This window comes from Phascolarctos cinereus, unplaced genomic scaffold, assembly GCF_003287225.1.
Source record: "Phascolarctos cinereus isolate Bilbo 61053 unplaced genomic scaffold, phaCin_HiC Scaffold_2;HRSCAF=192, whole genome shotgun sequence".
In the NCBI taxonomy this organism is placed as follows: domain Eukaryota; kingdom Metazoa; phylum Chordata; class Mammalia; order Diprotodontia; family Phascolarctidae; genus Phascolarctos; species Phascolarctos cinereus.
Window position 1 is genome coordinate 254,566,674 of NW_027555625.1, and position 27,270 is coordinate 254,593,943.

General features: G+C 41.8%; 1 protein-coding gene and 1 long non-coding RNA gene across 8 annotated transcripts in view; one reads left to right on the forward strand and one right to left on the reverse strand.

The window, feature by feature from the left end:
* Nucleotides 1-20,239, forward strand: part of LOC110205288 (uncharacterized) — a 31,493-nt gene extending 11,254 nt beyond the window's left edge. The window contains exons 3-5 of the long non-coding RNA XR_013484711.1: nt 6,074-9,684; nt 11,432-11,534; nt 18,855-20,239. This is a non-coding gene — a long non-coding RNA (uncharacterized LOC110205288). The remainder of the gene's footprint in view (nt 1-6,073; nt 9,685-11,431; nt 11,535-18,854) is intronic.
* EXD3 (exonuclease 3'-5' domain containing 3) overlaps nt 1-27,270 on the reverse strand; it is a 423,178-nt gene that overhangs the window by 111,720 nt on the left and 284,188 nt on the right. The gene's annotated exons all lie outside the window — the stretch shown is intronic.

The window sequence follows — 27,270 nt, forward strand, 5'->3', positions numbered from 1 at the left end:
TTTTCTCTTTCAAACTTCCTTACTACTGTCAAGAGCACCACTATCCTCTTTGTCACTCAGGCTCATAACTTCAGTGTCATCCTTGACTCCTCATTTATACTCACCCTTCTCCCCTATATCCAATATGTTCCCAAATGTTTTTGCTTTTCCTTTCACAACACCTCTTGTATATATCTTATTCATACAGCCACCATCCTAGGTCAGATCCCATAAACTTTTGCCTCACTACTACAAAATCCTTCTAATTGGTTTCCTTGACTCAAATCTTTCCCCATTCCAATCCATCAACCTTTCAGTTAACAAAGTAATTTTCAAAAGAAGCATAGATTTATTTACTATTGACCATGCCAGTTTCCTTCTCAATAGATTCCAGTGGCTCCTGGCTAATACCTCTAGGATCAAATATATAGTCTTTTGTTTGGCATTTAAAACTCTTTATACAACAAGAGAAGGTGGAGCCAAGATGGCAGAATAAAGGTGGGGACTCACCTGAGCTCTCCCAAATTCCCTCCAAACAACTTTAAAATAACATCTCAAAATTAATTCTGGAGTGGCAGAATGAACAAAAGGATGAGGTGAAACAATTTTCCAGCCCAAGACAACTTAGAAGGTTGGTAGAAAAGGTCTATCTCAGTGGCAGTGTGGTCCAGCACAGGCCATGCCCCAAAAAGTCAGTAGTAGGCCTTGGGGCAATGGTGGCTTCTAGAGCTCTCAGCCCACCAGTGGTAAGGGAGTTGGGCAACTATTCAAAAGGAGAACCCTTTGCTGGCACTGGGTGCAGGACTCTGATGCCTTGCCCATATTTAGTTCTGGGTCACAGTCCTAGGGCTATAAGGAGCACTAACAGGAGTGAGGATGCTGGTCATAGTCCCAGGGTGGAAAAGAGTGCTTGTAGGCCCTCACAGACCAGAGCACAGACCGGAAGAATAGTAAATACACCCCCCTCTCTAGATCATGCCACCTTGAAGAATCAAAAACTTATAGGTCTCCAGAGTTATCTCTGAACACAGATACAAAAAGACAAAACAAAACCCTGAAGCTTGGGACAGTGCCCCCTCCACCCCGAGAGCAGAGCCCAATTTTAACATAAAGTTAAAAGTCAAGAAATAGGCTGGAAAAATGAGCAAAAAACAAAAAAGAATTTCACCATAGTAAGTGGTGATAGGGAAGACCAAGACACAAATTCAGAAGACAACAATGTCAAAACAGCTACATGCAAAGCTTCAAAGAAAAAACGTAAATTGATCTTAAGTCCCCAAAAGAATTCTTGGGAGAGCTCAAAAAGGATTTTAAAAAATCAAATAAGTGAAGTAGAAGAAAAATTGGGAAAAGAATTGGGAGTGATGTAAGACCATGAAAAAAGAGTTAACAGTTTGGTAAAAGAAGCACACACACACACACACACAAAACTAAAGAAAAGAACACCTTAAAAAACAGAATACACCAAATGGTTAAAAAAAAAAGGCACAAAAATTCCATTTAAGAGAACTCCTTAAAAAGAAGAATTGGTCAAATGGGAAAAGATATACAAAAATTCACTGAAGAAAAGAACTCCTTAAAAATTAGAACTGGCCAAATGGAAAAGGAGGTACAAAAGCTCACTGAAGAAAATAATTCCTAAAAAATTAGAATTGGACAAGTAAAAACTAATGACTCCATGAGTCATCAAGAAACAATACTATCAAGAAACAATAAAAACAAGGTCAAAAGAATAAAAAAAAAAAGAAAATCTAATGTATATCGCTGGAAAAACAACTGACCTAGAAAATAGATCCAGGAGAGATAATTTAGGAATTATTAGACTATCTGATCAAAAAAAGAGCCTGGACTCCATCTTTCAAGAAATAATCAAGAAAAACTGCTCTGACATTTTAGAACCAAAGAGTAAAATAGAAATGGAAAGAATCCACTCATCACCTCCTGAAAGAGATCTCAAAATGAAAACTCTAAGGAATATTATAGACAAATTCCAGAGATCTCAGGTTAATGAGACAACCAACTAGAAAAAAACAATTCAAATACTGTGAAGCCAGAATCAGGATAACAGAAGATTTAGCAGCTTCTACATAAAAAGACTGTAGGGCTCAGAATATGGTATTCCAAAGGGCAAAGGAGCTAGAATCACCTACCCAGCAAAATTGAGTATAACCCGTCAGGGGAAAAAATAAACATTTAATGAAATAGAGGGCTTTCAAGCATTTCTGATGAAAAGACTAGAACTGAATAGAAAATTTGACTTTCAAATACAAGACTCAAGAGAAACATAAAAAATTAAATAGAAAAGAGAAATCATAAGGTGTTCAATAAAATTAAACTGTTTACATTTCTTCATGGGAAAATGATACTTGTAACTCCTAAGAACTTTATCATTATTAGAGGAGTTAGAAGGATTATACATAGACAGAGGGCACAGGTGCGAGTTGACTATGATGGAATGATATCCAAAAAAATAAAATTAAGGTGTGAGAAAAAAGAATGCACTGGGAGAAGGAGGAAGGGAGAGGTAGAATGGGGTAAAGTATCTCACATAAAAGAGATGTGAAATAGCTTTAACAGTGGAGAGGAAGATGGTGGTGGTGGCAGACAATGCTTGAACCTTACTCTCAACAGAACTGGCTCAAAGAGGGAATAATACATACATTCATTTGGGTATAGAAATCTATCTTACTCTACATGGAAGTAGGAGGGGAGAAAGATAAGAAAAGGGGGAGGCTGATAGAAGGGAGGGAGGATTTGGAAAGGTAAAAGCAAAATGCTTTTAAGGAAGGACAGGGTGAAAGGAGAGGGAAAGAAGGATAAACAGGGAAAAATTAGGAAGAAAATACACAGTTAATCATAACTGTGAATGTGAATGTGAATGGGATGAACTCATCCATAAAATGGAAGTGAACAGCAAATAGGTTAAAAACCAGCATCTTACAAACACTGGGAAAAAATTTTCACAATAAGTTTCCCTGCTAAAGGTCTTATTTCTCAAATATATAGAAAACTGAGTTAAATTTATAAGAATAAGAGTTATTTCCCAATTGATAAATGGTCAAAGGATATGAATGGGCGCTTTTTAGATGAAGAAATCAAAACCGTCTATAATCATATGAGAAAATTCTCTAAATCAATGTTGATTTGAGAAATGCAAATTAAAACAACTCTGAGGTACCACCTCACACCTATCAGATTGGCTCATATGACAGAAAAGGAAAATGACAAATGTTAGAGAGGATGTAGGAAAACTGGGACACTAATATACTGTTGGAGGAGTTGTGAACTGATCCGACCATTCTGGAGAGCAATTTGGAACTATGACCAAAGGTCTATAAAACTGTGCATATCCTTTGACCCAGCAATACACTATTAGGTTTGTATCCCAGAGAGTTTTTTTTAAAAAAGGGAAAGGACCTACAAGAACAAAATATTTATAACAGCTCTTTTTGTGATGGCAAAGAATTGGAAATTGAAGGGATGCCTATCAATTAGGGAATGTTTGAACACGCTATGGCATATGATTGTGATGGAATATTACTGTACTATGAGAAACGATGAGCAGGAGTCTTTCAGAAAAACTTTGAAAGACTTAATGAACTGCTGCAAAGTGAAGTAAAACAGAACCAGAACACTGTACACAGTAACAGCAATATTATACGATGATCAACTGTGAATGACTTAGCTATTTTAAGCAATACAATGATCCAAGAGAATTTGGAAGGACTCGTAATGAAAAATGCTATCCATCTCCAGAGAAAGAACAGATTGAGTCTGAATGCAGATCGAAGTATGCTTTAAAAAAAAAAAAACTTTATTTTTCTTGGTGTTTTTTTTTTTTTGGTCTGTGTTTTCTTTCACAACAAGACTAATAAGGAAAAATGTTTTGCATGACTGCACATGTATAACCTATAGCAAACTGCTTGCCTTCTAATGAGGTGGGACGGGAAGAAGGTAGGAAGACAATCTGGAACTCAAAATTTTAAAAAATGAATGTTAAAAATTGTTTTGATATGTAATTGGAAAAAAAATTTAGAAAGAAAGAAGAAAACCCTCTTTGTTTTATAACTTAGCCCTTTCCTACCTTTTCAATCTTCTTACACTTTACTTCCCTCAGTATACTCCATAATCCATCCATACTGGACAGCTAGGTGGTATAGGGAGGGGATAGAGCACTGTGCCTGGGGTCAGGAAGACCGGAGTTTAAATCTGACCTCATACACCTAGGAGTTGTGTGGCCCTGGGCAAGTCACTTAACCTTTCCCTCAGCTTCCTCATCTATAAAATGGGGATAAAAATAGCACTTACCTCTCAAGATGGTTGTAAGGCTTAAATAAGATAAAAATTATAAAGTACCTAGCACAGTGCCTGGCATCTAGTAAGAGCTATATAAATGTTGGTTATTACTGTTATTTTCTATTTTTCACGTTTGACATTCCATTTTTCATCTCCTTGCCTTTCCACTAGCTGTCTCTGAGGCTTGAAATGCTTTCCTACCTCACCTCTGCCTTTCAGTTTCCCTGACTTCCTTCAAGACTCAGTTCAAATCCTACCTTCCTTAGGATACCTTTCCCAGTCCACCAGTTTTTGATTTGTGCCTTGAGATTACCTCTTGTATATATCTGGGTACTTTCATGTTTGTCTTTCCCTAATCCTTCAGGGCAAGGACTGTTTTTGCCTTTCTTTGTATCCCCAGTGCTTAACATAGTGCCTGGCACACAGCAAGCACTAAATACGTGCTTGCTGATTGACGGATATGCAGATTTGCATTGGGTCTTGGAGTATAGGGAGGATATGTTTTGAGCAGGAAGAAGGGAATCCTGGGTACAGGGAGTATCAGGATTAAAGGTGCATAAGTGGGTAGTGTGCACAAGAATCTGGGATGGTAACGAAGTGGTTCTGATTAAAATAGAGAGGGGCACCTTTGGGAATAATGACAGAAAGATAGGTTAGGTAGGCTGGTGCCAAATTACGGAAGATCTTGAATGTCATTCTAAGGCATATGGCCAATTTGGAAGTCAGTATAATGTCACTCAAAATTTCAGAGCAAGGGAGTGACATGGAGAAAGGACTGTTTGAGAAACACTCTGGCAGCAAGGGCAGATTAATTAGAAGGGGAAAGGTGATTAGTAAAAAGACTAGTTAGGAAGCTCCTGTGGTAATTCAGGCACGAAGAGATGAGAGTCTGGATTAGATTGGATGTCATGAGAATGGAAAAGAAACTGAGGGACACTGGAGAAATAACCAATAGTACTTGAGAACTGATTGGATTTAGAGGGTGAAGTAGAAGAGTGAGTCAAAGATGACCAAGGCTTTTTACCCAATAAGAATGGTAGGCCATTGACAGAAATAGGAGGCTAGAAAGGGGGCTTTGCCTACCATGGCTTCCTACATCTAACAACAACAACAGGTAACATTTATATAGTGCTTACTATATGCCAGGCACTGTGCTGGGCAGTTTATAAATATTATTTCATTTGATACTCACAGCAACCTTGCAAGGTAGCTGATATTACTATCCCCATTTTACAAATGAGGAAACTGAGGCAGACTGACTGACTAGCCTAGAGCCATACAACTAGTGAGACTGGATTTGGCCTCAGGTCTTTCTGATTTCCACACTAGGCCACCCTCTAGCTGCCCTATCTCTTTAAAGCTGAGTCTTTTTCCAATCCTTAACAGTGTTCTCATGGGGGGTGGGGGCTCTAGATTTTGTTTTTGACAACCTCATTTAAACTTTTTTGATGACTATAGAAAGCCACTTTGCTTCTTTGGGACATAACTTCCATAACTGTTAAATGAAGGCACTCAGGTTAATAACCATAAGCATATTTTTATTATTATCATTAATAATAATAGTCATTATCATTTGCAAGGTCCTGTGCTTGGAGTTTGGAATACAAAAAGACAAAAGAAGATGTAAACCTGCCTTGTATGAACTTACAGGGTCCCTTTGTTCCCTAAAAGTCTATCGGTCTACAGCTTCCCAAAATTCGATATTTTCCCTGGAACAGATAAACTCATCTTTACTGAGAAGCCCTTTTCTCAGGGACCTTGGAAATAAATACATTCCTGCTCATTCCTTCTCTTCTAGGTCCCTTACTTCATCCCAGACTAAAGGAGGAGAATGTAGCAAATGAAGGCAGCTCTGCTGTAGAAGCACTGTATTTTCCAGGACGTATGTCAAATGTTGGATAGCAGGCTTTATAAGAAGACATACAGTGGTGAGCTAGGGCTGGCCAGATCACTCATCTAAAGCAAACATTTCTGTGAGGCACTGCCAGGAGAACCAGGCCTCCTTCCCTCTCTGCTCTCTCCACAACTGGAAGCAACAAACAACCACAATAAAAACGGGAGCTGTGTGCCAGACTTTTTCCTCCCATGTCTGCAGCCAAATTGGCTGCAATGCTACTCGACTTAGGCGCATTATGAATGGGCTGTCCTTCCAGATGCAAGGATCCTGGCACCAGGCTGCAAGTGTACTGCACGAATCCAAGAGAAGAAACTGAACTAGAATGTGTGAGCCAGGAAAAGCAGAACTGTAATCCTGCTGAAACTAGAAGTGGTTTTTACATGTTATAGAACTACAAAGAACCTCAGGAGGTAGGCAGGTCCCAAACTGGGGGTCATCATGGGGATCTGCATATATACATTGCTCTAATGAGGCAGAACAGCAAAGTGGCTTAAATATCTGAGGATTCTGGAATTAGAAGACCTAGGTTTGAGTTCTCACTCAAGCACTTGCTAAGCATGTGATGATCATGGGTGTAAATCTCTGAACTTCAGTGAAGAAGGTAGTTCGTAAATTATAAAGTGCTATATAAAAATGGAAGCTATTATTATTAGAGACTGTGAGCAGATCTCTGCCCTGGGCTTACTGGGGGAAAAAACACAAAGCACAACCATAGCCTTCTATCCTGGGGTACAACTAGACATGTTTCAAAATATCAGGAAAGCATAAATTGAATGTAAATAGCAGATTACTGAGGGTTTTACTTATCCTATATTAATGTTAAGTCAATATGTAATATATATAGCATATTACAAGCTGGGAATAGCTATTTTCCTCATAAAAGACACCAACAACATCTTCTTCATGGGTATGTTAATAGGCATCTGTGTGGCAACATTCATTCATGCACATATTTCAACTCTTGCTGGTCACATGAAACACTCTGGCTAGTCCCCAGTCTCAGCTATCTTCTGGCTTGGCACCTGTCTGTAGTGGGACACTTGCTCTGCCAAGACCAATTCCACATCTTCCTTGTCTGAGAGCTTCAAGTACAGTTGGTTATTAGGACCCTTGGCTATGGACTGAATGCCTTCAGAAAACAGGATGGCATTCCTAGCCTGTTGAGTTGCTAGATTCTCTGTCACTAGTCCCAAGTTCATAGGTCACATGGGCCTCTCACCTAGTCCCACTCAACTCCCCTGGAAATGGGTAGTGGGTCAGATAAAGTTCTGCCCACTTTGTTGGAAACAACCACAACTGCTGGTGAGGAACCTCAGGATATGATGGGGAAAGACTTTTTGGTGGCAGAGGCCAGTTCTGCTAATGGTGCCAAAGGCTTCACAAAGTCGGTACACAACAGTCTGAAGATCTTAGATGCTACACAGTCATAGGAAAGGGAGTGCAATGTTTGACATGAAGCTTCAGAGCTTCCCACATCTTCGGCATGCCTCCACTAAAAAGCCAAGATAATTGAGGAATCTACAAACAGGTAACCCAGTGAGAGATGACCTGTGGATACCTAGATGATTATGCAAACATGGACTATGGACATATAACTATTTACAGAGATGTAATCTATGTACATCTGATGCAGAACAAGGCCAAATGAGTGTGTTCTAACATCAATGTCAGTCTTCAGTATTTGACAAGTATAACAGGAATCTATGAGAACCACTTTGAAAATACACATATAGGGGCAGCTAGGTGGCCCAGTGGATAGAGTCAGGAGGACCTGAATTCAAATCCGGCCTTAGACACTTGACACGTACTAGCTGTGTGACCCTGGGCAAGTAAGTCATTTAACCTCAATTCACCAACTCACCAAAAAGCAAAAGAAAAAACCAAAACAACATGTGTGTATATGTATCAGTATGTGTACATACATGTATGCATGTAACACGTGAAAGGGATACTATAAAGGGAGATAAATAGGATACCTGACCCATGGAGATAGGGCCTACAGAGACATAATTCACAGAAATGTAACTTGTGGAGCTGAGCCCTGTTATAGATGCTCAGCTGTTCCCAGGAATGAGTTTATGAACCTTCACTGGCAAAGCCTGGTAAGAGTCATGTTGCCTGGCTGCTGGCTTAATTCAGATGGGGCTGAGGAGGAGGGAGAAAAACAAGACAGAAGAGAAAACACTGCTTAATCCATGGCTTCATTCTTGGCCCATTTCATGCAGTACTTTTCTCACAAAGCCTACTCGGCCTAAAGTTATGAGATTCATTTAATTTATTTAAGGGACCTGACCCAATATCCAGGAAATCTGAGTAAAGATTGACAGAAGATGCTCTTGCTAGGTAAGGACTTGAAAGGTCACTTAAGTCATTCACTTGTCTCCACCAGATAGGGCAGACACTTATTCTTTTTCAGAGAGATTCAAATCTATCATTTTTAAATAATTCTCTAAATAACTCTCTTGTCTCTGATTGGCCATTCAATGCCATACCATTTTCTCCTTATTTCTTTTTTGGAGGAAAAAGCCCCTCTAGACTTAAAAGTTCACACGTCATTCCTTTTCATCTGACTAGGGTAATTGATGGATCTGAAATTAATTCTGCCCCTTTGCTCTTACATTGTATGATAAGGTGAGGCTTCCAGCTATTCCCAAAACTGGAGAAAAGAGGAACATCTAGGTTATTCCCCCAGGTGGCTGGTTCTAGTGACCAAAGGCAGCCTTACCTTACAGAGAGGCTGAAGTGTAAGCACTGGGGGAAGTGTCTGCTCAGAACAGAGGAAGACAGAGTAGAACCTGTGTGTCAGGAAATGGCTCGTTGGAATGCCCAGAGCAGGGTCAGATGGGAGGCTTCTCCTACAAAGCCCAAGGTGATAATGCCTGAATTCTGGCAGGCAGGCAGTCCTAGGCAGAGCTACAGGAAGGCAGACCAAGGATCTGTTGAGCAGTGAGGTACAGTTCTTTAGGAGAACCAGGCAAGGAACCACCATGGTGAAGAAGTCTGCATTACATCCAAGCCCCCTGACCCAGGAGTTCTATGCTCCTTCCCGTAGCAGATAAGAGAACTCAGCTTCAGGGTATGCTGAGATGTACCAAACAGATAAAAGCTTGAGCTATGCAGGGAACAGAAAATAATTGACTATTCACATTTCCATAGAGAGCATTAATTTTGATTCTAACAATGGGTTTCTGGAAGATAGGTGTCTCTGCTCAGCTGAGGGAGCATGGAGAAGGTTCCCAGTCATCATTTCCAGGAAACTGCTGAGTGCATCTGGGACTTGGGAGAGATTCAGGCCTTTTGTTCTCTAAGCATATGACTTCTCCTTTCATTATCATGTGGTGTCTGGGGAACCAACATCTTGCGACTGAGATTCTCAGAGTCCGTCTCCAGCAGGGCAGAGGCCTCATTGCCAGCGTTTGAAGAACCCACCCCACCACAAGGCTATCTCGGGGGATTAGAGTGGGCTTCCTCTCGGCCAACTCAACTTCCTGTTTTCTCAGGAAAAATAAAGAGTAAGTCAAAGTTCTGAAAAGCTCATTAAAACATCTCCCAAGGCTTTGGGGACATCCTGGGGTCTTTATAGCACTTGCTGGTTTTAGTGCAGACAAAGAGATGCAAGCAGATTAAATTTATGTCAACCTCTGGAGGGTGAAAATGAAATAAAAAAATCACAAATATATTTTAACCTCAGATGCTCAAAGAATTCCAACTTTCTTTCACTGAAAGTACAAATAGCAACCTATTAAGAAGTAGTGCCAGACCAAATTATTATCAGAAAGCACCTGGAGGAAAACTTTAACTGACCTGGTTAGCCTGCGGGATAGGAAATATCACTAGGCCTGTCTTTGAGGAAGCCTTGATATTAAGTTACCTAAAGTTCAGATTAGGATTTTACCTGTAATCCCCTTCTGGAGTCAGGGATAAAGGGTGAGACACTGCTTCAGTGTGAATACCTAGTGCCCTGTTCTGCTCACACTGAGAACTTAACACAGATATACTTTTTTTATCTATTAAACCACCTTTAAAATTGTGTGTAAAGTGAACTCTCATAGTATTAATCCTTGGTTTATTTTTTATGATTTTCATTTTAGAATCAGAGATAGGTCTATATTTTGAAAATCACTGGTGAGAGGTAAAGTCTGATCACATATGTCACACTAGACAGTGGTGAATTCTGTGTTATTTCTACTGGGAAGTGGTTTCCATAAGCAGTTTACTCCAGCTTTTGAAGAGTAGTTAAAATAACCACTGCCAGAAAAGGACAGATCCTTACCCATAGTAGGTATTCATTAAATATACATTCAGTAGAATAAAATTAGAACTATTACTAATTATGATAACAGGCACAACAGATTTGGTCTACCAGCTCAAGTAAATCATGAGCTAGGCTGAGTCCCAGAGTCTTAGAAAATTAGGATACAGAGTTACTTTAAGGTTTGCAAAGCATTTTCCTCCCAACATGCCCAAGGTAAGTAATATAAGCACAATATCATTACTCTCACTTTAGAGATGGGGGAAATTGTGATTTTGAGAGGTAAAGTCATTTACTTGTAATCACACAGATAAGTAAATGTCTGAGGTAGAATTCAAACCCAGATCTCTTGACTCAGAAATTAGTGTTCTTTCTACCATGCTGCCTTCTTAAAGAAAATTCTAAATGAATTTAGAACTAAAGAGAGAGCTAAGGTATGAAATGGGGACAATTCCCTTTCATTTGTTTCTTCATTTTACTTCCAATCTTGGATCCTCTGTTTCTAGGAACACAAATTGATCATAGCTTCTTTTGCTCCAGGCTCAGTAACATCCCAGGTTGGCCCAGATCAACATACCCTGCCTGGTCTGAGACCTGAACCCTGAGGGAAAGACTGTAGAGAGAGACGGGTTTCTTTTGCTCTGAAATTTCCACTTGGGGACCAGAAACTTTCTGAATAAGGTTTGAGGAAATGACCCTGGGCTGAATGTCTGGACACATGTGAATTGTGGCTAGATTCAAGGAAGAATAATAGGAAATCTCAGCTAGAAATCTACCATCCCTTCTTATCTTGGGGGTCCCATTGACCTTGGAAGGGCAATGGAACAAATATCTCCCTCTCCCCAAATAATTTTCCAGTGAAGTAGTTCAGTCATTTGTTTCTACAGGATGGTCAACAAAATAGCTGCTATCAATGTTACTGAACCATGAACTGCAAACGGGTAGGAAAGAGGGAGACCTAAGAGTGCACATGGTCTCCCCCAATGCAACTTGTGATTCACTTCCAGGCTGTTGCTGATATATGTACAATCTGCTAAAGAGTCCTGGAAATTCAGAGACTGTATTGTCACAGATAATTCTGCTACTGGAGACCGATGAAGGTGACTACAGGTAGGGAATCTGGGTAAGTGATCTGAAGAGAAACTGCTGACAATTTGGCTTGCTTAGGGATGGATGGGATGTTACTGAGGGTGAAAGGGCTCTCACTGAAGAACACATCATGCCAATGTGAATTATCATCCAGCATCCTCAGCCTCCCGAAGAGGAAAGAACAATTACAGAATTCCTCTCAGGCTGTTTGGAGACATCAATACCCAAAGCCTTACTGTAGCTACTGTAGCCTGGATGGTAGAGATGACTTCCTCCACAGACTAGATCACTGAATAGGGTATCTGTTTCTGTTTCCTGCTTTAAAAGAAACTCTATTTCATTTTCATTACTTTTATTCTGCTTTGTACATAGTGTTTTGTTAGGCAACACACAAAGCAAGCTGTACAGGCATGTTCCTTAATTTCAGAGAACAAAAAAGTAAAATGTGAAAATACAAAAGATAGATCCAGGCACATAGATAAGCTGATATTTGAATGAACACTAACAAACTGATAGGCTAAACAGAATTTTCCACTGGGAAATTGGACAGCTTGTGATTCTGATATAGGGAACTGAGGACAAAGTGAGGGTCCCCTTTTTCAGAAAGAAAACCAGTATGGATTTGGGTAACTAGTTCAGGCTTTCCCCCCTCCTGCCTGTGCCTGACAAACTGACAAATGTCCGAACGATTGCCCCACCTCTTTGAATTTCTCTCACTCTCACAGATGATTGAAGGCTACAGATAACCTCTAGCTACAGAGGGAGATGAGCCGGAGTTGTAAACTGCATAATTCATTTGCTAAGTGCCTATTATGTACAGAACATTCTGTTAGGCGCTTGAGATTTGAAAAAAAAAAAACAAACAAATACAAAAACAAAAACTTAGAGAAGACATACTCCTTGACCTGAAAGAATCCACAGTCTAGTAACATAACATACAAACACAGAGGACCATAATATGTGATAGCATGTAAGAGCTATGTGAGACTGCCTAACAAAATCTTTAGGAACACACATGCCCCCTGAGTTACATCATTCAGTTCATTTGGACCACATCTCAACTACTGAGTAGACTAGGAGAAATACCAAGGTCTCTATGTTTCCAGGCCATAGAGTTCAGAAGAAAAGAAGAGTGTCAGTCTCTTCTGGTCTTTCTAAACCAGAAGAGAACTCTGGGTTAAGACAAAGAAGATGACAGCAGGATCCATGAAGGTGATATGAAGTATTAAGGAATAGTAAACCAAAGGGGATTTTGCAACATGGACTTCAGTGCTGTGATGACACCACTGGAAGGTCCAGTCTGTGTCTCAGTATTTTCACCCTTCTTTGTCCTAGACAATTCAACAGCTTTCTTCCAGGGGTATGTACACTGGACCATTGCTATAACGCTGTCTATACATATTATTATGATGAACCACCTGAAATGTGGTCCTTTAGGGATTTCTATAATCAAACCCTCTTTGTTTGGCCTTATTCTGAATCTGGCAAGGTTCTACTCTAGAAGTACAGCTCCTTCCTGCCAGAAACAGATGCTATCAGTCCATCCAACGATGGCTCAGTGTTAAACACCTAAAGTGGGATTAAGCCTTATTATTCATGCACTAAAATAGCTGCAAAAAAGAATAAATGGTCAGTGAAGTTTCCAGGTTGTGTCAGTGACAGATGGTTGTGAGCAGGAATAGCAATGGGGAATCACATCAGAACACCACCGACGAAACCCAACTCTAGCTCTGTGCTTGAGGGAGAAGAGTGCAAGAGCAAGGATGCTCTTGGCAAAACTCCCTATGATGAACTAGACCTAATGTGCAATGAAGGTGTTCAGTCTCTGTGGGAAAAACTGGGTCATGTCACTACATGTCTGGTGACTTACCTCTGCTCTGTAGAGAGCAGCTCACTGTGGGACTCCTTGGCTGTGGCCTGGCTTTTGCTAAGCAAGCTTGGAAAGCCAGGACTCTCCAAGAAGGAACAGAAACCCAGAACCCAGGACAGATGAGGTTACATTCCATGAGAGAGACAGAGATGAGAGAGGTCCTCAATGTGGCTTGATTTGGAGAATCCAGCCTTAGAAGTGAGGAGTGAACATTTTGCTCCCTGACTCAAGGAGAGCATCTGCCCATAAATGAGAGGTCAGCACCTCCCACAATGAGAAGCTGTGACAGCAGACTGAAATGACTGTCACAGGGGCAAAGGGCATCATCTTGTTCAAGGCCTTGGCATGGCACACACACACTGCCAGGTATGAGATGAGGAGGATCTAAACAATTCCTTGAACTTGAGTCATGTAGAACAACACAGGCTTCATTTATGCAGAAACCCTGTCAAAGTTTTACTGTCATAGACATAGAGACTTTTTCTTCCCCTTGATGCCCACATGCTGACTGAACAGAAAATCCTAGGGAGAAAAATTTCTTCTTTTCACATAGGGTGAAATGAGGTCACTCCCCAAGGCAAACCGGTTTATTCCCTAAAAGGCTCCAGAATGATCAGGCAGTGCTTGCTGGTACCTATTGGGGAAAACAAGGCACATCCTCCCATGGGAGAGGTAGGGGCCTATGTGACAATGTTTCACAGGCACGAATTCTATACCCTCATTCTGAACGATGTCTACCAAGGACTCTTCTCTGCTGTGGATCTTTGAAGAGGATGACAACAAGGGTAACAATTGCTCTATGTGACATTTATGCAGTACTTTAGGGTCTGCAAAGTGCTTTGCATATATTATTTCATTTGAGCTTCCCAACAACTCTGTAAAACACATACTTTATGTATTATTATCTCCTTTTTACAGATGAAGAAACTGAGGCTAAGAGAGGTTAAGTGATCTTCCCATAGTCACACTACTAGTGTCAGAGGAAAGATGTGAAAGCAAATCTTCCTGATTCCTAATTCAACACAGTATCTACTATTCCACGATGCTGCTGATAGCTTTGGACCTACCTTCAAAATCAAGAACAAGTTTCTGCTGTTATTTTATCCATTTGCAATTCCTTTCACTCCATTCATTTTTTTTTTTGGGTCCTCTGGGTCTGCCGGAACAGGGAGCCAAGGGCATGGCCTGACTCCCAGGAATAACCATGCTTCTGGCTTCTTTCCCCCAGCCAAAAGGCAGAAGGCTGTCTGAGAGGCAATCTTTCCTCCCTCTCCTCCTCCCAATCCCCCCACCACGGCTGTGGGACCCATGACATTGTGAGTGAACTCTGACCTTGGTCTTAGGGGCACAGAGGGACGAGGGTCTCTGAATGGAGAAGGGGTAAAAGCATTACTCAACCTTGACTGTGCTACAGCTGTTACTCACATTAGCACTCGGCCTGAGTAACATCGGCCATGGGAAAGTGCCACTGACCGTTTCTCTGTGAGGCCTTTCACATCTCCCTTCAGCATAGAGTTCACTAAGTCTCCTGTCCCCTGTTCCCCCCTAAGAGCCATGCTTCCACCCCCACAGAGTGCCACACAACGTAAATACTGGTGCTCTTTTCTTCTGCCTAGAGGTTCTCTCCTCATTTTGCTTTTTTCGCTTCTTGGAAACCAAGGAACTCTGATCCTCAGGCAAAGGGGCTAATAGAGGTTCACAGACTGAGGGCCACAAAAGGACCCCACTATGAAATCTGAAATCCTCATGTGTACAGGGCAGCATTCCTGGTGAGACCTTCAGTCTGCTCAAAGAGAGCAGAGGGAATCTCATTTGGTTAATAGCATCTCTCAGCCCAGTTTACAGGGTCTGGAAGACTTAGGACAGGCTGTATTCAGAGACGATGGAACTAACTGGATATATTTAATAAAATGCACAGTCCCAAGGTACATAAAATAGCCAAAAGCCAATTGTCCCCCCTGCCCCCAAGATTAAAGAAAACATGGACATTTAAAGATTGGGGGTGGGGTAGAGCTCTAAAGCACCTTCAATTTTGCTGTTAATAACTTTCCATCCTGGAGAATCCTTTCCTTCACAAATTTCTAAGCAGCAGGAACCACAATGAAGAGATTTCTATGTATGAGTTTTGGTGGCCACAGGCACTTTGACCTCAACCAGCACAATGAGATGTTGGTTGGGGCTTCCATCAACCGCAACTCTGCCCATGGGCTCCAGTCACTCATGGGATGAAAAGATATCAGCTATTTAATATCAGCAGTGGCCCTACCAATTAGGAGGCATAAGATAAGATCAGGACCAGAGAGGCACAGCTTAAACTGGCCATATCTCTTACTTTCCTCTTCACTGGGCTCTGCTAGAAAGAACACAGTTTAAGTACATGAGAGGGGGAAAAGTTAGATTAGGAAGGATGAGGAAACAGGAAAGGAAGGTTGGTGAGAAAGCAGGAGTTTGAAAGGATCCTAGGACACTTCCAATTAATTTGGCTAGGAATGCTTGGCTGCTATCCCAAGTAGGAATTGGAGACAACAAAAAGGCTAGTAAAGTTTGTCTTGGCCTCTTAAAGAAAACCCAGCCCAATGCCTTCATTTCACATAAGAGGAAACTGAGGCTCAGAGAGGGTAAGTGACTTGCTCAAGGTCATACAAGTAGGAAACAGGAAGTCGCAGAGCAAGAACTTTAGCTGGCAGTCTTTTTCCTACTAGACTCTATTGGTCCATCTGTGAGTGCTACAACAGTTGCTGTTTGGAAAGCAATGCCCTTAAGTTAGTGCTGGGGTGAAGCTCTCTGATGTCTGAGGTGGAAGGTGGGGCCTGCAAGTTCTGAACCCTAATCCTTGCTCTGTTACCACCTTGTTCTGGGATCCAAAGTATGGCCTGGTCTTCTGGGGTTCCAATTCTCTTTCTACAAAATGGGGTCAATACCTTGGGCAGAGGCTCTGGATTTCAGTGCAATGGGAAATTTGCTGTGTGTATGTCTTGTCCCTGAACAGGCTTGTAAATTCTATGAGAGAAAATATTGAGTATTATCTAAACTTTGTTAACATCCCCAGCACCCACAGGGCATTTACTATTTAGTGAATGATTGAATGAAAAAGCATTTATTAAACTCTTAACATGTACCAAGCCCTGTGCTAAGCACTTGGGACACAAATATTTAACAGATCCATGAGGGATCTTACATTCTAACAGTGGAAGACAAGACACAAATTAGAGTCAGGACCAGAGAGGAGTGTTTTGGTTTGGAAAGGAACAGGGACGGTAAGTGGAAGACAGAGGGGGACTAACTGACATAGATGTACCAGTAGCAAAGGCAGTGTTGACTTGAGTACGGTTCCCATAGAAAGAGGGAGAAGGTTGTGAGAGGGCACCTGTATGGCAGCAGGGTTGGGTGGCAAAAAGATGGCCAGGGTACAATAGGAAGTATAGCTAAAGCTGGCCAGATTTCTGCTTCATAGAGCCCCTAGCCTCTTTCAGGACTCAACTCCAGTGCCACTTTCTACACGAGACCTTTTCTGATCCTCTAGCTGCAAGGACACCCTCTCTACCCCCACCCTCAAATCCCCCTATTATCTCTTTTTGTATGTACTGAGACTCACAGCTGCATGGGAAAAGCAAAACTCTACAGTAGGGCACAGCTAGGTTAAAATGTAACTGGGAAATATTATCAAAAGAAATAAAAATACAATACAACGTAGATAATGTTAATTTGTGTTTTTCTAAGTCAACATGCTGTCTATGGGAATCCAGTTCTGTTTGAGGGGAATAAGGATGCAGTGAATGGAAAGAAGATGGTTAGGGTGAACTGAACTGAAGACCCCTCTTTCATGCCATTACAGTAGTCACTTCTTTCTCTCCTTCCTTCACAACAATAAATCCCCTGTCTCCAAGGTGAGAGGCTCAAGAGTCATGAGCCCATGCCTTTGGAGTACTTAGAGGTCCCCTTAGGAAAGCCTGGTATAAACAAAATGTTACTATGATGAATGTTGGATATATTTACTGCTCCAAGACCTTCCATACTTGATCTTTCTATGCCAGAATGAATCTACCTTGGACCTGGGTGTTTTCTGCTCAGGTGCCACCTAGTTCTGATAGCTGGAGAGAGACAGGTGCCCTAATCAGGCTCTCCCTTGGTGACCATAAGGAAACAGAGCCATTGTCCTTATTTCTGCCTACTGAACTCTCGTTCTGTGAGCTGTGCCAGAAGCAGGTGGTACCCAGGATGAAAGCTGCTGTGCATGAGTTAGTGGGGGAACACATGAGAAAAGCAGACTTTCCTTTGCTGGTTTTTGTGCTGATGTTGGCTTGTTGTGCAAAAACGGGTGATAACACCTTCAAGGTCAAATTTCATCCAACGGCTTCAGTTGGGCTCTTAATGAAACCGCATTCTGGCACGACTCTTATAGCTCTCACCACCTGTGCCAAAGTGTCTGATTTCTTCTCTTGGCAAGGATATTCAGCCCAAAGTCTCCTGAATGGCAGCCAGAGAAACTCCTGGTCAAGTTTACAGATGGTATGGTGGAAAGAGTACTTGGTACAGTGTAAAGTTAGGGGCTAGCCCAGGTTTTGCAATTAACTGCAATGTAAACTCAGGCAAATCATTCATGACTCTGGGCCTCAGTTTTCTCATCTGTAAACTGAGCAGGTTCTTAGCTTTAAAATTCTATGAATCTGTAATTGCCCATCCACGAAGCTGGCTCAAAAAATAAAGCCTCAGGACTGACTGTCTGTGAGAGTGGGTCACAGATGAAGCTTTGGCTTGGATGTTTATGAAGACAAGGCCCCTAGACAAGTTAGGCTCATCTGCCCTGTGGCCAGTGCTGACGAGACACAGCCTAATGATGCTACACGTTTGCTCTAGATTCCAGGACGAAATTCAATTTAAAATTCACACAAAAGAAAAAGACTAAAGAGTCTACAGTTATTTCATGTAAGGAAAGACAGTTATGAAGTATCCAAAGGTTCCTATGCCCCAGAATCCTCTTTCCCTTGACTTTTCCTCCCCAGTCCCTTCCCCCACGAAAGGGGTTCTCAAGTAACAGGGAGAGGTAAGCGCCTCTCAGAATTAACTATTTGTGTGTAATGGGGCCCTTGGAACATGCCCAGATAGCCTACCATGTAGGCATCCTTAGGAAAGCTTGCCTGGGCATGCCCAGATCTCCTAAGATGGAGGCCCTATTCTTCCACTGCCACATGGGGAAGGTGTAGCCTCCTTTGAATGGCTGTATGACCAGAATAGGCTTCCTTTTTCAAACCAGTGAGACTGAGATGGTAACTTTTTCCTCCCTGCTCTTTCTTGGGATCTCTCTCTTTCTGTGTACAGAGAGGGAAGATCACAGTTCACCCACAGCCCAGGTCCTGTGACCTGGACCAGTGAGAGGGGAAAGACTTCCTCCCTTGCTCCATCTCTTTTACCTCAGCTCCACAAGAAGGGCCTGGGAGTGTTTATTTATGCTGTGTTCCATTTGTCTTCAGTTTTAGGTCCTGGAGATAATCCCCACTGGACCTAGGAATTGGAGCCAAAATGATCTTGGAGCCAGTCTGTCAGAGAAGGTAGAGGGGCCGGGGTACCTGACACTCAAGCCCGAGGCTGGGCATCTGGACTGGGAACTGGGACTGTGCTCTGTAGGAACTGAGCTAAACTACGGACCTAAACACCTTTCCCTCCCCAGGGACAGAGATGGTATTAAGGGTGGGGTGGGGTGGGGGAAAAGTATGCCTCCCCATGTTGAGGGAGTTACATTTGTGATTTTCCCTTCTGAAGTAAATATTCCTTTGTAAAAGCTAATCTGCCTGTTAGTGGCTGAACGGAACTGGGAAGCAGAAGACTAACCCCTACAACTAGGGGTGGCTGGTACCATTTGCACAGGGCCTAGATACTCCCTAACCCCCTTAATGATACTGGAAAACCCTGGGGGTGGGGTCAAATGCAACACACCTCTCAGCCTCCATCTTAGGAGATCTGGGCATGCCCAAGCAAGCCCCCTAAGGAGTGCCTCCATATTAGCTAGATCCAGGCATACTCCCCAGGCCCCATTACATGGGTTCCATTCTCCCTAACTTTTTGTCTCCTTTTTAATCTCTTCGCCTTGAGGAAAAAAAAGATCAAAGGCATGGGGGCTGATGCCTTCTGAACTCGATGCCATGGGAAAGTTGGGCCACAGACACCAGACAAATGAGGGGGAGCAATCCCTTTCCCTGGGAAATCCTTTTCCCAGTGCCTGACCTCATCCCTTTTAAGGGACATGTTACCACAGAAGCACCACACCAAGTGTATTCCAAATTAGGCAGGAATTACCGAATTAAAAGCAGAAAGGTTGACATAAAGAAGTGGGACATTTCTGTCTAGGGGCTTTCCCCGTTGAAAGCTCTGCAATCTGAGAACTAGAGGTGGCCTTAGATCAAAGTTTTAGCAATATGTCAATTAGGGATCAGTCTGAAAGGATCCAAGGCTCAGAGGACTTTGGGTATGGGGCCAAGCTATAGTCCTCAGATCAAAGTCTAGGAAAGGACTCCCTGTTAATAAAACAGGCAGTGGAAGCAGAAGTGATCAGTGGCAAAGGAGGGGAGCCCCTCGGTGGAAGGGGCACTTAGGTGGTTTTGTCACAACTCTATAAAGTTCTGCACATAGTGGATACTTAACCTCTCTGATCAGCTAATCTGCTAGAATTTGTTCCACTTTCATGAAATTATAGGTCTATGATGAAGAAGTATGCTACCCACCTCCTGACAGAGTTGATGAACTAAATATGTAGTATCCGACACACTTTTGGACATGGGCAATGTGGGAATTTGTTTTGCTTGATTAAGCATTACATGGGTTTAGTTTTCCTTTTTTTGATCATAGTGGGAGTGGGGGGTGGGGAGGTATTAAGAAGAAAAAAAGAAATGCTTGATAATTTAAAAAATTGAAAATAAAACAAAACAAAAATCCAACATAGGTCTAGTGGTAGCATAATCCCTTTGTCCGACAAAACAAGTACTGGATAGTTTATTTATGCCACTGGGTGGGCCAGAAGAATCTCCTGTTTACTTTTATTTTGCCATCAAAGCCTTGCACCTTTGATGTACATATTTCCTAACTTGCTGATATGTGACCACTGAATGTATATATGCATGGGAGTTAAAAACCTGAATTAAAGATGCCTGCCCTCATTGGGATTTCTTTCTAGCAGAGGAGTTCTTAGTCTAGCTCTTTGGTAAACAAATCACAATCAAGAGGAACAATTTTTCACTTCTTTCCTGTAAAAATATTATGAAAAGTTTCCCCAAACAGTTTCATTAAATTTGTGCATCACAAAACCTGTCCACACTTAAACAAGGGCTCCTATTTCCCAGCCCAGCTGCTATGGTTACCGGGCATGTTGAAGAAGTTGTCCCTCGGTGTTTGGGAGAACATCATCATTTCTAAGGTAACAGGTTGTGCCACAGCAAGCAGGTGGTACTTACAGCTGTGACATCGAAGAAGCAAAAATTAAAGTCTGCGGGAAGAGGAGAGTTAGAACAAGTATTTCCTTGAATGAGAGAGAGGCTTTAATAATCAGTCAGTAAACACTTATTAGGCACCTGCTATGTGCCTTGAGGACACAAAAAGAGGCAAAAGACAGGTCCTACCCTCAAGAAGCACACAGTCTAATGGAAGAGACAACATGCAAACAAGCTATATATAGGATAAATAGGAAATAATTAAGAAGGAAGACACTAGAAATATGAGAGGTTGGGAAATGCCTCCTGTATAAGATGGGATTTTAGTTGGGGCTTGAATCACTTTAGAGGTTGAATGGGGCATGGAATGAACTGGGGAGAGACATTTGGCAGGTGGATCCACCTGCTATTAGAGTAGCGCAGGGGTGATAGGATGAGAGCCTACACCAGAGTGGTGGCTGTGTCAAAGGAGAGAAGGAGGAATATTCGAGAGATGTTTCAAAGGTGAAATTTTCAGGCCTTGGGTATGGGAGGTGAAGGATGGTGAGGGATGGTGATTCTTAGGTTGCAAGCCTAAGGAACTAGGAGGACGGTGCTGCTGTCAACAGTAATAGGGAAGTTTGGAAGGGGGAAGGGTTTAGAAGGAAAGATGATGAGCTCAGTTTTGGACATCCAGTTGGATGCCTACTGGACATCCAGGTCAAGATGTCTGAAAGGCAGTTGAAGACGTGAAACTGGAGGTCAGCAGAGAGTTTGAGGCAGGATAGGTAGATTTGAGAATCATCAGCAGAGAGATGGTAATTAAATCCATGGGAGCTGAAGAGATCACCAAGTGAAGTAGCATAGAGAAAGAAGAGAAAAGAACCTAGGACAAAACCCCTTTAGGACACCTACAGTTAGACGGTGTGATCTGGATGAAGATCCAGCAAAGAAGACTGAGAAGGAGTAGTCAGATAGGTAGGAAGAGAACCAGGAGAGAGTGGTGTCCCAGAAACCTAAAGAGAAACAAGTATCAAGGAGAAGATGTTGATCAATAGTGTCAGAGGCTGCAGAGAAGTCAAGGAGAATAAGAACTGAGAAAAGGTCATTTGGATTTGACAATTAAGAGCTCACTGGTAACTTTGGAGAGCAGTTTCAGTTGAATGATGAGGTCAGAAACCAGACTGAAAAGGGATGAAGGAAAGAAAGTTGAGACACCTATTGCTGATTTGAATTTTCAAGGAGATTATCTGCAGAAGAGATATGGAGTAACAGTGGGTAAGGAAAGACTAAGTGAGAGTTCTTTGAGGATGAGGGATACATGGGCATGTTTGTAAACAGTGGGGAAGGAGCCAGTAGACAAGGAGAGATTGAAAGCAGTTGGGGATGACAGAGGGGCAATCAGTTGGAGGAGATGGTATGGAATGGGATCACTTGTGCTGGCAGAGGGGTTAAGGCGTAAGGAGTAAAGGCATCTCTTCGTGTGAGACAGAGGTAAAGGAGGAGACTGTGGCAGAAGGCATCTGAGTGAAATGAAATGAGGAAAAGGGAGCTCATGGTGAAAATTCTCAATTTTTTTTTCAATTTTTAAAGAATCCATAACCAGCACAAATCTTTAAGGATTTTGTCTTCCTCAAAACAAGAACAAGCCTATTTCCTCAGTACCACGTAAGGCCAGGTAAACTGAGATGATGCTACACAGAGACAAGATGGACTATGGATTGGAGGAAAGGACATTCTAGGTAGATGAACAGCATTCAAAGGCTCCCTTGACAGAATGAACAGTATCCATGCAAAACTGGCTTTCTGAAAGGTGAGTCAGAGGCTGGACATACCCAGGTGGATGGAAAACAGAAGACGAAGGTCTCTGAAGATCAGGGTAAGTTGGCAAGATTGGTTAGAATGTGCATTAAGGAGCAAGAAAGTGACCCTGGGAAAATACTTGCTTTCCCTGCTACTGTCCCACTAGGAAATGCCCCAGGGCTCTGTGGCTTTATGAAGAACAGGAAGCCCTTACTAGTACTCTTGCTCAATAAGGAGAATATATGTATACTTGGCATCTAGTGGGCAGAAGCAGCTCAATTCTAGGCCAAACCAATCTTTCATAGATCAATGTAATCTGCCTTATTATCATGAGCCCCCAATAAACTACTCCTTTTCTTCCTGACTTTAAGTAAGCACCAATTTTCTCTCCAATTCCAAATCCAGTGAAACCTACATGCAATCCACAGCTCAGACAGTTTGTGACTCAGTGAGTCTCTTGCTTGGCTTCTGTGATTTCTCTGGCAATAAGCAGTAAAAAAATTATAGTGGGACAGAAACAGATATGGAGAAGTGACAACATCTTTTATTTCTGCCTCTTATTTTATTTTGCTAAAGCTATTACATACATAGCCTAATTTTGTCTTTGGCTGTTTTTCCTTTATAACATCATTACTTGCAAAGGCGATCTCCCCTTAGAGACTTTCAATGCAAAAAAGTCCTTGTTTCATCTATGACAATGTGAGTGTACAATCTCAGATAACCTTTCAAATACTGAGTGCCAAGAGCAAATTGCAGCCATGGGAACTTGAAGCAGAGAACTTTCAGCTCCTCTACAGAGAAGAAGGAAAGGAAAGGTTTAAAAGTAGTGTGAGAGTGGGGTGGGGTAGAGTGGAAGTGTCATTTGCTCTTGATAAAAATGAAGCAAATTAAAGGTGCTGCTGTATCATACTGAGTCCAGTCCAGCAGAGACCTGGCTTTGACACTTAGCTGTGTGATCACAAGCAAGTCCCTTAACCTAAGCCTCAGTTTCCCTTTCAATAAGATGGGTATAACTCCCTACCTATCTAATGGGGCTGTTGCAAGGAAAGTACTTTGTAAATGTTATAAGTGCTAATTACCTATGAGTTATTATTATTGGGGTTCTATGGTGTTGTAGAAAGAGGGCTGGGTAGGGAGTCAAGAGACCAAGGTTTACATCCTGGCCCTGACACTTACTGGCCAGTTGACCAAAGGCAACTCTCATTGCTTCTTTGCATCTCAATTTTCATCTAGAAATTGGTGACGGTAATATATGTATGGCTCACTTCACAGCATTGTCAGGAAAGCCCTATGTCAAAGTTGTCATTGTTATTTTTGTCCTGTCCTCACAATAAGGGAAACAGTGCTGTGTAGCTCCCACTTTACAGAAGAGGCCTGTCTTGATTCTCAACCAATTGCTTTTCTCTCCCAGGGTACATAAGACCCTTTCTCCTCAGCTGCGGCTCTCCCAAGGAGATAACGGTCAAGACATTCCAATTTCCCACCACACTGAACATTCTGACATCAAACACGTCACTCAGGAAAGAGATGACTTTCTCCTGAAACAGCTCCTAGCACAGTGGATTCAGTCATTAGGAAAAGTGAGTCTTTCAGAGTACTTGAGATAAAGGGGAATTGTTCAGGGTTCACAGTGAATAAAGATACTAGCTCAGGAGCACATCCCATTAGTTTTCCTCCCTGGGGAAGGAGGGTATCTAGAAATCTCAAACTGTTCTCAAAGGAAGGAACTACTGAAAAAACTGATGCTGACAGTTTACTCAAGATTATTCCCTTCATTTGATGGCAAGGCCAAGACAAAGGACAAACTACCAACTTACTGAGAACTGTATAGAAGCAGCAGTTCCTGAATCTATTTCCCTGAGGACACTATGCAAGGGGATAAATGAGGAGTCTGAGACCCACTCTAGTGGACTACTTTGGAACATGTTTGAGAGAACCCCATGTGTTGAAAAGCCATCTCAGAAGTAATTTCCGATGCTTCTAATATCTTAGCAAATAGGCTTAGCAAAATTGGTACCATTTGAGAGGACGGACTCATTCAACTACATTATGGGAGGTTGCACTCCTCTGGGCAAGTAGGGAGACTAGGAAGGCCTGAAATATTATAGAATGATTAGAAAGAGAGAGGAGGCAAGGAAAACACTACCCAAGGTGTTTCTTGCATGTCCAGTATGGCAGACTAAGCTAGGTTAGGCTCAGTTTTCTTGTATCCACTAGTCAGTCATTTTTTAAACCATACAGCTACTGAGTACTGAGATACTAAGGCTAAATTAATCTCTATTACTGCCTCTCTCTACTAATACACATACTTTGGCTCAAGAATTTTACCTTGCAACCTAAAGACAAGGCAGAGTAATTGTTGTAAGCTCACATTCTGGTCTTTTCTTTTTTAGTACTCCATTTATGGAAATAGCTCTTCACTTTGGCCTTCTGAATCCCTTGTTTGGTGACTAAAGCAAACTTAATCTTGTTGTTTTTTTCTGCTTTTGTATTTTGGAATGTCATGGATTTCCTTATTTTTGTTAAACTCAGTAAGGTTAGTAAAAGAATTTCTTAAATTTTACTCAATAACCTAACAGTGCCTTGCACATAGCAGGCACTTAATAAACATTTTTTGAATTAAATCAGGTAGATTAAATTGAATTAAATGTGGTAGAAAGTGAGCTTCTTGAGGAAGGACCTATTTCCTCTTTTTGTGTCTGTATTCCTGGTGTTTAGGATAGTGTCTTGTACATCATGAGTGCTTAATGAATTTTTGTTGAATTAAATTTTTATCCCCTGAGCTAGTTATATGATCAGCTAATCTTTCTCTCTCTCTCTCTCTCTCTCTCTCTCTCTCTCTCTCTCTCTCTCTCTCTCTCTCTCTCTCTCTCTCTCTTTCTCTCTCTCTCTCTCTCTCTCTCTCTCTCTCTCTCTCTCTTTCTCTCTCTCTCTTTGTCATATAGTGAGGGTAAGGGATAACAGACAGACAGTCCAAGTGGTACAAAAACCAAGAGAGTTACTAAGACCTGCAGAAGGCCTCAAAGGCATTGGGAAAATCCTTCTTAGAGTATTAATGGAAGGGCATGAAAAAGAATTGCTTAGACAAATCAATCAGCCAATCAATAAGCAGTTATTAAGTGCCTGTTACATGCCAGACACGGTGCTAGGTGCTGGAGATACAAATTTATTACATGAAATAGTACCTGTTCACAAGAAACTTACATTCTAGTCATAAGACAACAAGTACATACATAAATGTACCCAAATTAAAGAGAATAAGTACTAACAAATACAAAACAATTAATTGATACAAAGTAGTTTGGAAGGAAGGGAAGGAACAGTTGGAGGGCATCACTAAATGGTTCATACATAAGGTGGTGCTTGAGCTGGGCCTTGAAGGAAGAGAGGAATTCTATGAGTTGGGAATGAGGAGGGAATGCATGCCAGGCACGGGGGATGGCCAATGCAAAGGCACAGAGGTGTAAGATGGACTTTCATGCGTGAGGAATGGAGAGAAGCGTGGTTTCGCTAAATCATCAAGTGTGAGAGGGGGAGTAATATTCAATGAAGTTGGAAAGACAGGCTGGGGAACAGGTTGTGAAAGGCCAGAGGAGCTTATATTTTATCCCAGAAGCAACAGATAGCCACTGAAGTTGACTAACGGAGTGACACTTTCAGAGTTGTACTTAAGGACAGTTGCCAAAGACTTGAGTCAGGAAGACCAATCAGGAGGTTGTTGCAATAATCGTCTAAGGTGGTAGCTATGTGAGCAGAGAAAAGGGGTCAGACATAAAAGATATTATGGAAACAGAAATGGTAAGATCTGACAACTAGTTGGATATGTAGGGAGAAGGAGAGCATGGTGAAAGGGATGATGCTGAGGTTATGAACCTGGGAGACTAGAAGCGATCTCTTTGACAGAAATAGGGATGTTTGGAAGAGGGGAAGGTTTTAGGTGAAAGATAGTGAGTTCAGTTTTGGACATACTAAATTTAAGATGCATCTGAACATCCAGTTTGAAATATCCATTAGGCCACTAGTGACGCAGGATTAAAACTCAAAAGAGAGATTTGGGCTGGCCAGATAAGTCATCTGCACAGAGATGATAGTTAAATCCACAGGAGCTAATGTAGTTACTGAGAGAGAGAGACAGAGAGAGTAGAGAGAAAAGAAGGCCTAGGATAGAACCATGGGGTACATCTACAGTTAGGGAGCATGATATGGATGACAAGCCAGCAAAGGATGTGGATGAGGAAAAGGTCAGACAAGTTGGGGGAAAGTCAAGAGAAAGTAGTGTCACAAAAAGCCAGAGAGGGAGAATAACCAAGAGTAGAGAGTAGTCAAGGGTGTCAGATTTGGAAGATAGATAAAGAAGGATGAGAAAAGACTATCTGATGTAGAAATTAGGATATCACTGGTACCTATGGAAAGAGCAGATTCAGTTGTGTGATGATGCACACAACCTGCAAAGGGTTAAGGAGTGACAGGAGTGGAAGTAGAGGCTGCCAGTGTAAACTATTTTTACTAGGATTTGGCTGAGAAAGAGAAGATCGATATAGGATGATAACTTGAAGGGATAGCAGGGAATAATGAAGGTTTTTTTAAAGGATGCTCTTTATGGCAGGAAGGATGGCAAGATGAATGGGGTGGAGAGTTGAAATATACTGTGGTCCAGTGGTCTGGGGCAGGCTAGATATAGTAG